The 12,484-nt window shown below is 47.1% G+C and overlaps 1 long non-coding RNA gene across 1 annotated transcript in view; it reads right to left on the bottom strand.

Moving 5' to 3' along the window:
* Nucleotides 1-7,564: 7,564 nt before the first annotated feature.
* The window catches only part of LOC118566409, a 284,803-nt gene continuing 279,883 nt past the window's right edge, over nt 7,565-12,484 (bottom strand). Inside the window, exons 4-5 of the long non-coding RNA XR_004932988.1 lie at nt 11,030-11,100; nt 7,565-8,127 (exon numbers count right to left, since the gene is read on the bottom strand). This is a non-coding gene — a long non-coding RNA (uncharacterized LOC118566409). The remainder of the gene's footprint in view (nt 8,128-11,029; nt 11,101-12,484) is intronic.

Here is a 12,484-nt window from a genome sequence, read left to right on the forward strand (position 1 = left end):
GGGACCATTCTTAGATCGACTAAAAATAGATCTTGTAAATTATAATACAATATGGAAGGCATGGAGACAGATTGCAGCAGTAAAGCTTACAGGGCTTGTTATATATATATATATATATATATATATATATATATATATATATATATATATATATAAACAATAAAATATAGATATTAGCAGATATCATCAAAAGAATCATGAGGAGCACACAATTAAAGTTTTCCATCACTGATGCGGAAACAATCTTTTGAAATGCTGCAAACTTCGCCTCAGGCGTTCAAATAGTCTATAGAGGGGACAAATTGGAGAGCATTAACAGGGAAATGCTGAGTATACAGGAAACTAACAGAGTGGAGATGTTGAAGAGGATATCATTTGGAGGACCTTTCCTATAAATGTGGACAATTAAAACTTTCAGGGGATTTAAATCAGAAACCAAACATTTATTTTAGGGCTACCTCCTGAGAAACCCTACAAATGAAAATGAACAAATAAATGTTTCAAAAATAGCAGCAGTGATGTCGTTGAATTAAAGAAGGGATGTTTTGAAGCTGCATTAAGAAAAAACTCATTTTTAGTGAATTAAAAAGTATAAAAATAGGTAAAGTGTTCCTTATGTGCTAAAACTGAAGCTGAAGCTGGTCAGTAAAAATGTATCGATGCCTTCTGTGCAAGCTTTAGCAAGATTTTAACTGTGTTGATATGAGGTGGATCGTAAATGTGAACGCACAGGAAAAACCTTTCCATCCAATAAACACAACCCCATGGAACTCGTCCCATTTTCCTAAAATTTATCTCTGGAGTAGTGGAGTGAGACAAGAAACGTCGGCGCTCACTTAAGGTGACAAACAAAAGCACAGTCCATTAGTAACAGCGTGCGGAGACATACTGCAACATTAACAAACACCATCGTGTTGAGCAGCACATGTATTTTTCATCTTTGCTTCATAAGGCCGCGGTCACGCCGCCGCAATCATATCAGAAGGCGAAATGAATCCGGAGAGCTCGCTGTGTCTCTGTGCCTTCCTCCTCGCTGGCAGGAGAATTAAACCACGGAGTGCAGCTCTGGCAAAAGTGAAAATCATCCCCATTAAACGCGATAATAAGCTGTGTGATAAAAGCATGTTTGCAGAAATTTGCAGTCTATGTGTCATTTAACATGATGTATTAGTTCAGGTAGCGGCTCGCCTTTGCGAGTCGGTCCTAATGGATTTTTGGAGCTTTTGACATTTGGAGGCAAATGTGCATTAGAACGGGTTGTGTGAGCTCTGAACTGGGACATAAGTGGGTTTCAATGTTTTCCTGGGCATTAATGGCACGAGAGAAGCAAAACGCATTATCTGATAAACAGGAAGTGGGTTGCATCCTCAGCTTCGATGGAAGAAATGGTGAGAATTTCTTTTCTTTTTTTTTTTATTCATAACCTTTTGGCAACAACAACGGCGCGAACTGGAAGCCGAAAGTTCTCCAGGAACAGAAGCAATAATAAAAAGACCTCCGCGTCCGCCTCTCTTTTGTGTCGTTTTAAATTGTCCGATACGCACGCGGCAATGACAGTCATCTGAGAATGTCATCTGAAGGGAACAATTAACAGAGCAGCAAAAAAAAGTAAGGTCAGATATAATTAACATATGTGCTGCTCAGCTATAATTGCTCAAGTCTAAAGCAAGTAATTAAATCATTCAGAGTGAACCGTGCAAACAGCGACTGGCTGAGGGTTTTAACGCAGATTCACCGCACAGACCGCCGCGAAATGAAGACGTAACGACGCTCCGCTGGCAATCATCAGGCGCGAATGGCCAACCCCGCCAAGGAGAAAACAAAAGTCCTCACCCTGGGGAGGGGAACCGTCAGCTCTTCTTTTATTCTCCAGAGTCGACGGAGTTTGCGGCACGTGCTTTAGGTGCCGCTAACCGACAGCAGCGCTGGGGATCCTCTCATTATGATCCATGCGTCGGGCCCGGCCTGTCAGACCCAAAGAGGTGGAGGGGAGCTTGCATTAAGCAAGTGGCAGGAGCATTATCAGTCTATATTTCACAAATGTCAGCGGGGACTTGTCCCCGTTTTGTCCTCTGGGTGTCATTTATTAAATGAAGGAACGAAAGGGATGTTTAAGGTAGAAATACAGGCCTGCTCGGACAGGGGATTATACGTTGTCACAGGAAGAAAAATTGCATTTGAACCGCGGATGCTAAGTCCGGGCTCTGGGGAATTTCATTAATGCATTGTCCTAACAGCTATTCAAAGTCATATATAGAGCCGGCGCGCTGCGAGCTGTTCCGCGGCACAACAGTTCTGTTTTTGAATGCATTAAGCTAATTTTCATTAGGAAGTGCTGCTATCAGTGCGTTCGCTCGGCTCGCTCGGCTTTCCCCGCCGAGGTCGACTCCTGACATGAATCCGTGCGCCTCACCAGTTGCAAACCATTTGACACCTCCGACCTTTGAGGGAAGGAACAGAACAAGAGATTCCAAAATAGATGAATCTATTATTTCAGCTCCTTGGATATCAAAGAGCTAAATTAAATGACCAAACGGGTCTTTTTTTTTTTTTTTTTACTGCCCTCTACGCTGATATCCCCTGCTCTGATACTGCTGTGTTTAAGAGGGTCACATTAGACTTTTCCCTTTGATTCTGTGTTTTATGGATTTTATTTGACCATATAAAGCAATCCTCTGTGCGGGGAAACTTTATAAAATACTTTGTTTGCTGTGGGGACTTTCCTACCTTTTACTAAATGCCATTACAGCGTAAAAACTATTTGCATAATGTTCTGCTTTTAGCTAATTTGGCGCACAAACAAAGCCTCGTTTTTTTTTTTTTGCCATTATTGACAAACTCGAGCAGACTCGTCTTCTGGGAGGTGGAGCCTAATAGAGCCGGAGCCAAAAGTGAATGTTTCAGACAAAAACATGCGATGCAGAAAACACCGGAGTCTGGCTCTGACGCTGTCATAGACCAAGTGATCACATTGCTCACCGAGAACAATAAAAGTTCACCTTGAAATATGCAAAAAACCTAAGTCCGTAAGCAGAGTGACAATCAGCCGCCTCGAGTTAATCTTCAGCCCCATTTCAGAGGAAAATGTCGCCACTGTGCCTAAAAATGCACTTGAACTTAAGCATTCTGTTCACGGCCCGGTCTATGAAAACCCGCTCTAAGCTCCCAGACGGAACGGCGACACTGATACCACTTTCTTGCTGCTCAGAAAAATACTATACACAGCATGATGGAAATCTCACAGCAGAACGTCCACGCAGGCCGTTCCTGTAGCAGCTCATGGCTTCAGGGGAAAACAAAGTGCTTTTTGGGCACATTGCAACATGTGGCGTTACCCTTTCTTTGTTTGAAAACTGGAATTCCTGGCTTTAGTGTCTCTTTGTGGCGAGAATGACTTGAATTTTAACTTGAACGCGCTGGTTTGGTGCATTTTACACTGATAGCGCGCACTTATAGCGTATTAATGCAGGACATAAGGGTGCATTATGGGTTTTTTTTATGGGGGGACCTACAGGTAACAGGATATCTATTCCTAAGTTACTACTGGATATCCATGGCGTACCTACTTGGATACCTACTGAAAAAATCTATGGGCTTGTTCGTCCTATAGTATAATAAAATGCTTGCATGATGCTAATATAACGTACTGACGAAGATTTCCATGTGTTGCATAATTCCTGAACATCAGAAAAAAACTTCATAGTAAAAAAAAAACCTTCTGCTAATTGCTAGTACATCTCACTTTATCCCATAGGTACCATCTAGTCCCAGATACCCACAAAACGGTGCCTTTTCTCCTCTTCAAGTACCCTGTGAAAGCCCAAAAAAGCTAGTACACCTACAGACAATCTCTAATTGTCCCCAACAGCAGTGCTGTTCATACCCATTTAGTCCCCTTTAAATACCCCAGTAGGAACCCTTTAAATGCAAAGAAATGACCCGATATAAATCCTGCAAGTACGCCTCAGGTACTCGCAGGATTTATACAGAGTAAATCCCCAGTAAGTACTTTTCAGTGAATAAAGCTTCTTCAGTTCGACCTTTATTACCATTAGGCACCCTTAAAAAGCCTGGCAGTCACTCAGTACCCTGTAAGTACCCTGTAGGTACATTATACCCTGTAATTACACTGCAAGATTTCTAGAAGGACCCTCTAAGCAGCCCTATCTGAACCCTGCTAGTCACGTTTAAAGAGTCTGTAGGCAACGTAATTACGGTTTGATTAGGACAGAGGTACATTGTAATTATCCCCATGATTAGCCCTGCTGGTAACTGCTGCACATAAACAAAAAGGTACCCCAAGCGCAGCCTGAAAGTACCTCACAGGTCCTCGTTTGGTGTCCTTAAAATGGCCTGAATGAACCCTGGAATCATCCACTGCCACTGCGTACCTACCCCTGTAGGTGAATATGTCATCTGAACTCCTGCAGGCCACTTAGAAATGAACTCGTACTTATGCAAGTACCATTCAAGTACCCTGTAGTACCATGTAGGTAACTCGGTGTGTACCCGTTGGTAATTACCATATAATGTAGAACCGATTACTGGATCAATGTGAGCTTCTGTGCTTTTTTGTCTGTCTTGTTGTGTCTCTGTTCTGTCTTCTGTAACCCCCAGTCGGTCGAGGCAGATGACCGTTCATACTGAGCCCGGTTCTGCCGGAGGTTTTCCTTCCCGTTAATGGGTGGTTTTTCTTTCCACTGTCGCTTCATGCTTGCTCAGTATGAGGGATTGCTGCAAAGCCATGGACAATGCAGACAACTCTTCCTGTAGCTCTACGCTTCTTCAGGAGTGAATGCTGCTTGTCGGGACTTTGATGCAATCAACTGGTTTCCTTATATAGGACATTTTTGACCAATCTGTATAATCTGACCCAATCTGTATAATCTGACTGATTTTGACTTTGTAAAGTGCCTCGAGATGACATGTTTCATGAATTGGCGCTATATAAATAAAATTGAATTGAATTGAAATTAATTAGTGTCTTTACTGCTACCACTAGAGAAGGAGGATGTAAATTACACCAAGTGCATCCAAGTCTCGTCTCAGCATGACGTCGCTTTAGATCATCTAAATATTTACACCAAGTATTATAGCTGCTTCACATATTTTTTTATTTTTTTTTAAAAAACGCAGTCCATGAAGTATATAATAGAAATCCCATTCATGAATTTACGCAAGCAGGAGCCATGGTGTTGGGAGGAAGCAGCGATACCAGGAGGGCGTAAATCCTCCACAGAGGGAAGGAGGAGTCCTTTCTGAGGATTTGTTTCTGTCAAATGAAGAAAGGCGCTGGCATCTTCTGACATTACGCTCCCAGCGGAGCAGGGATGAGGTCAGAGGCAGTACATCATGTTTTCCTTTTAACTTTTTCAGTGGGGGAAACTTCGCTGCAGAGCAAAGAGCCCTGTTAGACTCTCAATAAAAAAAGAATAGCGTTTCCAACCTGCGCGACCCAAGGATTGATGCGTTCCACTGCAGATTCAAAACACTTTGCACGATTCTCTGTTCTCTTGACATTTAAAACCATATGAAAATGAAAATGGACCCCAATTAGAGCCGTGGAAAGCACGGGGCCCTCTTGGTTCTCTTAGCAACTAGCCGGGTTTTAACATTCCCCCCCCAACAAAACGCCTTGAAAATTGACCTTCTCATTCAGGGAGCGCAGATAAAAGCCGCCTCGCGTGGCCTCAGATCGGGCTATTTTGATCGCCGTCTGAAGGAGGATGAAAATGGGGAAAGTAAAAATAAAAGGAGGACAAAAAAGAGAGAATAATGGCACGGCGCGTAACTGCAGAGGCAGCGTGTCGAATTTAATGTCCTACGTTCTCTCAATAAAGAAACATGACATTAACTACCAGGTATTAATGTAAATCACAGCAGCGGAGGACAGTAATAGCCGCTTTACGACAGGTGATTATTATTGAAGCGGCAGTCAGAGGACTGACAGCGCGCTGGATAAAAAAAAATCTAAAAATATTCAATAATTTGAGTGCATCCTGCAGAGCCGGTGGCAAACAGGCAGGCCCTTTCCTTTAACACGCGCAGAGAAGGTGGCGCCGATGGAAGAGAGGGGAGGCGAAGGGGGTGTCACCTGTTGAAGAGCATTCATCTGAGCAGGGGAACAAAGGTCAGCGTCCGCGCTGCAGCTTTGACTGGCAGGCGGGGGAGCGGCGTGCCCACGGCGGCGGCCCAGCGGAGCCGCCGGCGGTGGCGTGCGGTTCGGCCGGGCCACGTCTCTGACTCGGTGCTGACTAACTGAGTGTGTCTGCTGACAGTGTGTCTGACTGATAGGATCGCCCCGGGAGGCTCTTCCAGGGGCCCTTTACAAAGTGTCTCTGATAGGCCGGGCCCCCGCAGCAGCACCGCCGCCGCCGCCGCCGCCGGGGCCCCCGGCCGGCAAATTAAATTTAAGCCCCGCTAATGCAAAGCGTAATCACACGGCGAGGTGGCGATAAATTTTTCAGAGGGGTTACCGCGGGCGCAGCGGAGGAGGAACCCCCCCATGCACAGAATCCCAGATTGTGACAGGAGCGCTGGGAGAAATAGCCGAGTGTGACCTCAGGTCTGTACTGAAGGGGGGGGGGGAGTAAAGAGAGAGAGAGAAACAAGTAGAGAAGCCTTTTGCTCAGAAGCCAAGGACTCGTGTGAAAGAACAACAATAACACGCCGTTATGAGATGGAACATTTTTTTGCGACGACCTGCGTTTCCAGGGGGAAATTTGAAAGAAAAGCAATTTCACATTAAACTATCTGACACAAAGCAGGTCTGCGGATGGAGGACGGACACAGAGATGCCTGCGAGGGTGTTGTGAACGGTTAGAGGGGGGGGGGGGGGGGGGGGGCGGTCGTGGAGCCGTCGGCCAACTGCAGGGACTTGTTGAAAGGGACGGAGAGGAGGACATTTCAAAGCCTCCCCCCGCTTTGCCCACATCAGCTGAGATGTTCAAATCCTGCCTGGTTTCCTGCGCTGCACGGCCGCATCAGACGTGCTTCTGTGATTAATGAGAAAGCCAAAGAAAAACGTGTGGAACAGCCTTCACCCCGCCGCCCGCCTTCTTCTTCTTCTTCTTCTTCTTCTTCTTTTTGCACCAAGCTAAAAAAACTGTCCTTAATTAAAAACGCTGTCTCTGAGTCATATTTCTCATGATTACTCGCTGCAGGCAGAGCAAGTGAAAGTCACTGTGAGATAAGACGGCGAGTGGCACACATTCACCTATTAAACTCCGTTCACTTATTATGGCCAACAATGCCGCGCTGATTAGCCGGAACACTGGCGGTATTAGGAGACGCGTTCCAGAAGTAGCGGCACAAAGACTAACTCTGCTGCCCTTGTACAGACAATAGTGTCCTCCCTCGCCTCCCGTTTTTTACGTCCCTGACATGACACGTTGGGTTTGACCCCCTCATCATCATCATCATCATCATCATCATCGTCGTCTCGGTACGAGGAAGAAACCCGGGCGTTGAGGACCACAACAGCTGGTGCAGCGACTCTAACTAAACCAAACCTACAAACCGCACCGTGCAGCCATGGGTTCCTTCTTGTTTTCTTTGTTTCCTCTTTTTTTTTTTTTTTTTTTTTTTATATGATGTCAACATTTTTGTTGCTAAGCAGTCGTTGCTGTGGTGATTTAGCACAGCGCTTCAGTCAAAGAGTGTCCGGCACGCCGCCGTCGTCGTCTTCCTCAGGGCGAGGAGAAACTTTGACGACGCAGACGTGAGATCAGATCAGACGGACCCGGGTTCACTTGCTGCCCCCCCCCCCCCAGTCCTCTACTGGTAGATGTAGTCAGACACACCTCCAGAATCAGTGTCAGCCTCGCTGAGTAATTACAGCGATTAATGCACAGGCTGCGCTCGCCTCTGGCTCTGGACACTTTATCAAGCCGTGCGTGGTAATGGATGAACGTACTTTCTTAATAGAGAATCCATAGTGTCTCAACTTGAGACAGAAAAAAATAAAAAGACACATAGCCTTTTTTTTTTTTTTTTTTAAACACACATATATATATATATTAGGACTTACTTTACCCACAATCCACCTGGGGGAGATCGTTTACCAGCACAGAAACGAGAGAAAGCGGTCAGGTTGGGCTGCCCTTGTCGCCGTGCTCACGCTGACCTCTAAAAATGGACAACAAAGATCATATCACGAAACCAATACTAGCAGCGACGGCCTCTGCACAAATTGATTTACCCACCCAGAACTCACTCTCTTCTCAATGAGGTGCCAGGATGCTCGCAGCATATATCACTGTCACACAAGCACCCTCTAGTGAAATGTGATTTTTATCTTTATGAGCTCCCCCCCTCACCCCCACCCCCCCCGGCCCCCCTTTCTCGCTGCAGCATGTAGAGGCTTGTGATAAGTGATGAGAAATAAAAGGGTTGGCACGTTCTGCTAATGCAGGTGCTCTCTGCGCACATATGGGTGCCATCACACACAGAGCGCGTCGCCGCTGTGGTCCTGCGTGGCTTCAGAAAAGCGGCTGGCGAGGCGGCAGGGGGTCCGCGCGCTATATGGCTCGTAGATCACTAATGTGTGGGTGAGAGTTGTCACCAGCCAAGCGCCTGGCTGCGAAGCGCAACATAGTTTATGGCACCGAAATCTCCAGACATAAGCATGAATCGTGGCCCAGGCAACGACGACGAGGAAGAAAAAAAAAAAAAAAAGCAAACTAAAAATAGATGATAAGCCTTTCCCCCGCTCGCCCCAGAAACAATGGCTCCCGTTTCTGGGTTGTTGTTTTTTTTTTTTTTTTTCACGTGCTCCAAACGGTGGCGCAAAGGATGAAGGCGGCGGTGGATAATGCCTGACTGGCCCTGTAGAAAGAGATCTGTGGGGGGGGGGGGATACGGCGGAGAGGCCCACGCCGACCTGAAACATACCCTCGCTGAAAGCTGGAGAGACACGATAAACGTTGCACTTTCAAGTGTGTTAAATGCACGCAGATAGTCGGGCCTTTCTCCCTTTCCAACTGACAACCTCTGTTACACAGTTAATTACAGCCAACTGCAACACAGTGCAGTGTCAATTATCATGTGCTTTCTCTCCCTCTCCCCCCCCCCCGCTCTCTCTCCCAGTGGATATTTTTACCGCCTGGGCTTCGCTGCTAAACTTTCTACCTTCTTTTATTGCTATTCTGCCCAGGTCTCACGGCTGAATTACATTTAGCAGACAGAGCTGTAAAAACAGAGGGGATTTAAGGATTCAGATTGGTGGAGGGTAACCTAATCTTCCCTAATTGGGGGAATGGTTCTCATTTATATCAGCCTGCTTTGGAAAGCCAGCTCATGGACGGGCTGCTATCGTCCCGGGCATTTTTACGCCGACGACTCGTCGTCGTAAAGGCCGCCGCGGCGCCGAACGAACACACATATTAAAGCTAATCGGCATTAATCAAAGCGCTACTCTGACTTATCAGGCCGTGGAAGTGAGCACACGCGACGGAGAAACGCTGCACAAAGATCCCCCCCCAACGCGACGGGTTGCGGTGCTGCCGGAGTGCTGCGAAATAACACGTTCTGGGCTGAAAATGGAACTAAAACGGTAATCCTCTGCCAGGCGAAGCGTTCTCGCCTCGCCAGATGCTTAGTTCTGAAATTTGCCTAATTGCCATGCTCAGATCAATCCTTTTCACTCTGCCAAATGAATATGCCAAAGTGTGTTTGTGAGCGTTTTGTTGGCCCAATATGCTTTTTCTTCTTGCAAAGATCTCCAATTTTTTTTGTTGTTGTTGTTTTTGTTGGGTTTTTTTTTTCCCCCCAAACCGGCGAAGGATACGGAGAAGGTTTTTTGGTCAGCGGGTCTGATCCGCGCAACCGGATGTGCTTCCACCCCTGCCGACCCGAGTGCCCATTAGCCATGGTGTTGTAGTCAGGGAGCAAGGCCTATCCATCTCACCCCCACCTCACACACACACACACACACCAACACGCACACACACACACATAAACTACACCCACTCCTCATATGGCTCAGACACATGCCGTGGGCGGACTAAATGAGGCTCTTTGATCAAAGGGGAGCAAGCAGGAATGGACACTGACTTTCTGACCTCTCTCTCTCTCTATCACACACACACACACACACTCCTATATATATATATATATATATATATATATATATATATATATATATATATATATATATATATATATATATATACACACACACAAATGCTGAGGTCGTTAGTGTTTACACCTGGGAGCTTAACGATGCACACGTGACTGCAAACGTTGAACGATCTGGCGTGTGCAGCTGCAAAAGTGCAGTCATTAAAACTCATGCATGCACATCATCATGAATGGGACACACACATATGCTCAGAAACAACCGTCTATGATTCATCTCCCAATCTGTACCCGGCAATGCATCTCCCAGAACCGGCATCATCATCATCATCATCGTCACCGTCGTGATAGAAAAGTCCTCGGTACCCCAAACGACAAAACGAGGAGAGGAGAGAGAGAGAGGAGAGAGAGAGAGAGGCGAGCCGTGGATTAAATATGGAAAGTGATGGATGAATCAGAAGTTTAGTCAACACGGAGAACCCTGGTTCCTGCTGCCCGGCTGTCTGACGAGCCACTCTATGCTTGTCAACAAGATCCCCTATCATTCTCGCACTGCTATCTACTCACAGAACCAAGACCCGCCCCCTACATCCCTTCAGCAATTCCACCATCCTCCAGGAGAAACACCTCCGAAAGCAGAACGGGTTGCTCGCAGCGACAGCAGCAACGATCTCCTTCCCTCCTTGTCTCTTTTTACCCCCCTCCCCTCTTCTCTCCATTTCTGTGCATGCTCTCTCTCGTTCCTTTTTGTCTACACTTCTTCTACCTTCCCGCGCTGCCGCCGCCGCTGCCGCTGCTGCTGCTGCGTTTGCCGCGTTGGATGAGAACATAAAAGAGGCAAAAAACGGGAGAAAAAAAAAAAGCTCAGAATGAAATGAAGCAAAAGGGGAAGAAACAGACAAACGGATGTTAGAGGAGGCTGGAGCGGAGGAATTAGCATGAGAATACTCACAGTGGTTGTTGTTGTTGTTAGAGGAGCGCAAAGGATGGGAGCGCGGCGCCGGTTCCTCCGTCAGATACAACCTGCACAAGATTGAAGAGGGAGGGAAAAAAAAAAAAAAGAAAACTAGGCTGTGAGAGCGGCAAAGCGAGAGCGGAGAGGAGGAGGAGGAGGAGAGAAGAGCAGGACAAGGAGGAGGAGGAGGAGGAGAAGAAGAAGAGGGAGGAGGAGGAGGGAGCTGAGCATCTAATGCGTGCACCAACAGGAGCCCAAATAAAGAAATAAAGGAATCCTCCAGCAGTGTGTTTGTGGGAGCCGGTGTGGAAAAGACGGGAGGTGGGACGTTTTTCAGGAATTAAAACAAAAAAAAAAAAACACTCAGATGTGGGGATGCTGGTGGACTCACAGTCACATGTGACAAGTCTGTGGTCCACCTACCTCCTTATCGCCGCCTCACTCCGCTCTCTCTCAGTTTCCCTCACACTGATGCCAGAGATTCAGCAGCTAAAGGGGAGCTATCGCCCTCAGCGCTGCTGCGCGCTACCCAGAGAGGGAGGGCACCGCCGGATCCCCCCCCCCCCCCGTACGCCAACGCCAACGCTGCCCAGCCCCCCCCCAAAAACTCCCGTCTCCACCTTCAGCGTGTAGTGAGAGAATGCTCTCATTGAATGAAAGCAATCCCACCGGCATTGAGGCAATTACTGAGGCTGCTGGTGCCGTTTTTGGATTTTTTTTTCTCCCCCCCCTTGTCCTTGCCTCCTTTTACCTGGTCGTCCCCTCACGGGTTTGACTGAGGAACTGTTTCCTCTCGCTTTCAGCTTTGCTGGGCTCCAGACATATGCCGCTATTAATGCAACTTCTGTCGCTTCAGCTGTTTTTTTAGGCTCCTTTACGTCCAAAGTAAATTTTGCCTCCTTACGTTCCCCCCTTCAGCCCCTACAGGGCTCCATAAAAATCCAACTTTTATAATTCTACACCCTGGCGGCGCCACTGTGAGCCGCTCAGAGGAGAAAGTATATCAAATCGCCTGACCTTAGTGGGTCTTCCAATGAGCAGAACACAAATGCCTCGGGGGGGGGGAAACTTTAATAACAGATTTAGATTTCTGCTTTTTTTTTTTTTGATGCACGCTTCCTCCTTTAAAAAAAAAAATCTATCGTCATCAAACAGAGAGCTGTAAGTCAAACACCTAAGCCTCTAATCAGGTAACCCCCCCCCTCCTCCTCCCTCCCTTTTCCTTCCACCCCCGCACGCTGCATCCCTGCAGCCGCTACTGCACTTTATCTCCCCTCAATTAACATCTTCTGAGCGAGCCTCTATTATCTTAACCACACAGAGCAGAGAGGTCCTCCGAGGAGACGCCGTGGAGGACGGCTGAGCCGTGGACGGAGGGCTCCCAGGCCCGCCGCCCGCCCGCCGCCTGCCGCCGCTTCAATTCGCAGGCCTAATTAAAGCCCCAGTCAGACA

Source organism: Fundulus heteroclitus, chromosome 16, assembly GCF_011125445.2.
Source record: "Fundulus heteroclitus isolate FHET01 chromosome 16, MU-UCD_Fhet_4.1, whole genome shotgun sequence".
Taxonomy (NCBI): domain Eukaryota; kingdom Metazoa; phylum Chordata; class Actinopteri; order Cyprinodontiformes; family Fundulidae; genus Fundulus; species Fundulus heteroclitus.